Source organism: Nanorana parkeri, unplaced genomic scaffold (genome assembly GCF_000935625.1).
Source record: "Nanorana parkeri isolate BGI_ZX_2015 unplaced genomic scaffold, ASM93562v1 scaffold2761, whole genome shotgun sequence".
NCBI lineage: Eukaryota > Metazoa > Chordata > Amphibia > Anura > Dicroglossidae > Nanorana > Nanorana parkeri.
The window spans coordinates 86,946-90,584 of record NW_017309029.1 but is presented as its reverse complement, the minus strand read 5'-3'; positions in this window follow the sequence as shown (position 1 = coordinate 90,584).

Sequence of the window (3,639 nt, the reverse complement as noted above, 5' to 3'; positions counted from 1 at the left end):
TCTCCTTTCTGTGGTCCAGCCCCCTCCAGCTATACCGGGGGGGGGGGAGTTGTGCAATAGTCTGTCCCCTTCATTGAATCTGCAGAGCGTTGCACATTGATCAGTGTGTGCCGGGTGTAAGCGCCATATGGAAGTGTGTACGGACCACATACACAGACGGGGAGATCAATGTCTGCATAGGGCAGGGGTAGGCAAACTCCGCCCCTCCAGCTGTGGTGAAACTACAAATCCCATCATACCCCGGTCTCAGGGAGTCATGTCTGTGAATGTCTATCTTGCAATGCCTCATGGGACTTGTAGTTGCAGCACAGCTGGAGGGGGCGGAGTTTGCCCACCCCTGGTAGGAGGGGGTGAGGAAAGGAATTATACCCCGGGTCCATGGATCCCTTCTGGAATTCTGCACCTTCAAGTCGCCCGCCACTCATCCGATGGGGCGCTGCCAGGTCAGAGAGCAGTGAGCGGTCTTTATTACAGGAGGGGGCGGAGACAAGACCATTCACCCTGCACAAGAAGAGAGAGCAGCAGTGACCGGTCTTTATTACAGGAGGGGCGGAGACAAGACCATTCACCCTGCACAAGAAGAGAGAGCAGCAGTGACCGGTCTTTATTACAGGAGGGGCGGAGACAAGACCATTCACCCTGCACAAGAAGAGAGAGCAGCAGTGACCGGTCTTTATTACAGGAGGGGCGGAGACAAGACCATTCACCCTGCACAAGAAGAGAGAGCAGCAGTGACCGGTCTTTATTACAGGAGGGGCGGAGACAAGACCATTCACCCTGCACAAGAAGAGAGAGCAGCAGTGACCGGTCTTTATTACAGGAGGGGCGGAGACAAGACCATTCACCCTGCACAAGAAGAGAGAGCAGCAGTGACCGGTCTTTATTACAGGAGGGGCGGAGACAAGACCATTCACCCTGCACAAGAAGAGAGAGCAGCAGTGACCGGTCTTTATTACAGGAGGGGCGGAGACAAGACCATTCACCCTGCACAAGAAGAGAGAGCAGCAGTGACCGGTCTTTATTACAGGAGGGGCGGAGACAAGACCATTCACCCTGCACAAGAAGAGAGAGCAGCAGTGACCGGTCTTTATTACAGGAGGGGCGGAGACAAGACCATTCACCCTGCACAAGAAGAGAGAGCAGCAGTGACCGGTCTTTATTACAGGAGGGGCGGAGACAAGACCATTCACCCTGCACAAGAAGAGAGAGCAGCAGTGACCGGTCTTTATTACAGGAGGGGCGGAGACAAGACCATTCACCCTGCACAAGAAGAGAGAGCAGCAGTGACCGGTCTTTATTACAGGAGGGGCGGAGACAAGACCATTCACCCTGCACAAGAAGAGAGAGCAGCAGTGACCGGTCTTTATTACAGGAGGGGCGGAGACAAGACCATTCACCCTGCACAAGAAGAGAGAGCAGCAGTGACCGGTCTTTATTACAGGAGGGGCGGAGACAAGACCATTCACCCTGCACAAGAAGAGAGAGCAGCAGTGACCGGTCTTTATTACAGGAGGGGCGGAGACAAGACCATTCACCCTGCACAAGAAGAGAGAGCAGCAGTGACCGGTCTTTATTACAGGAGGGGCGGAGACAAGACCATTCACCCTGCACAAGAAGAGAGAGCAGCAGTGACCGGTCTTTATTACAGGAGGGGCGGAGACAAGACCATTCACCCTGCACAAGAAGAGAGAGCAGCAGTGACCGGTCTTTATTACAGGAGGGGCGGAGACAAGACCATTCACCCTGCACAAGAAGAGAGAGCAGCAGTGACCGGTCTTTATTACAGGAGGGGCGGAGACAAGACCATTCACCCTGCACAAGAAGAGAGAGCAGCAGTGACCGGTCTTTATTACAGGAGGGGCGGAGACAAGACCATTCACCCTGCACAAGAAGAGAGAGCAGCAGTGACCGGTCTTTATTACAGGAGGGGCGGAGACAAGACCATTCACCCTGCACAAGAAGAGAGAGCAGCAGTGACCGGTCTTTATTACAGGAGGGGCGGAGACAAGACCATTCACCCTGCACAAGAAGAGAGAGCAGCAGTGACCGGTCTTTATTACAGGAGGGGCGGAGACAAGACCATTCACCCTGCACAAGAAGAGAGAGCAGCAGTGACCGGTCTTTATTACAGGAGGGGCGGAGACAAGACCAGTCACCCTGCACAAGGAGAGAGAGAGAGCGGTCTGTATTACGTGAGGAAGGATGTGATGCTGACAGAGGCTGTGGCGTTGTCTCCTGGAGCTGCCCCTCCCCCTCTGATCTCGGATACGGGGGAGGGGGGCAGGGGGAGGGACACATCATTCGTATGGAGGAGATTTGGGGAAGTCGGATCCTCATCAGATTGTCGCCGTCTTCTGATCTATAAATCCCTCTACACGTCCGATCATCTATAAGAGAGCTGTGGGGGGACTACAACTCCCAGCATGCTCTGCCAGCCTGTGGCCATCAGATGGGATGCTGGGAGTTGGAGTCCCCGGCAGGATGGCTGAGCCGTGCACAGTACACGGAGGAGCAGCTGTGGCTGGACATGTGACTGCAGAGCCTACAACTCCCACAATCCTCCTCTCCACGCCCCCTCAGCCAATCAGCAGCTGAGAAGAACTTCCTGCACTTCCCGAAGCTCAGGCTGGAGAGAGAGAGAGGCACCGAGGCTGCGGAGTGTGGCCCCCGGGGGCCCCTGGACACAGGTCAGTCATGTGGGGGGAGGGGAAGAGGACTGTGCTGGGGGCTCTGTGTGATCACCGGATACATTGTATACAATCCCCCGTCCAATCACCGACATCACACACACACACACATTGTATACAATCCCCGACATCACACACACACATTGTATACAATCCCCGACATCACTCACACACATTGTATACAATCACCGACATCACACACACACATTGTATACAATCCCGGACATCACACACACACATTGTATACAATCACCGACATCACACACACACATTGTATACAATCACCGACATCACACACACACACACATTGTATACAATCACCGACATCACACACACACATTGTATACAATCCCGGACATCACACACACACATTGTATACAATCACCAACATCACACACACATTGTATACAATCCCGGACATCACACACACACACATTGTATACAATCCCCGACATCACACACACACACATTGTATACAATCACCGACATCACACACATTGTATACAATCACCGACATCACACACACACACATTGTATACAATCACCGACATCACACACATTGTATACAATCACCGACATCACACACACACATTGTATACAATCACCGACATCACACACACACAGATACATTGTATACAATCACCGACATCACACACACACAGATACATTGTATACAATGAAGGGTATTACATGTTGGGGGGTCTCTATAATGAACGTGATTTCTGATTGGCTGGTCAGTGGTGTCGGCTTTATTCTATAGAGATTGGTGTCACCCAGGAGTGGAGACCGGGTGACACCCCGCCGTGACGTCATCCCGCATGCGCGGCCATCTTGGTGATGGACGGCGGCAGAGAGAGGGGAGGGGACGTTCACCCGGCGGGGATGAGTTGTGCCGCCGGGTCCCCTCCTCTCTCCCGACACCGTCCGCGACCGAGTGCCCGACATTTCATAG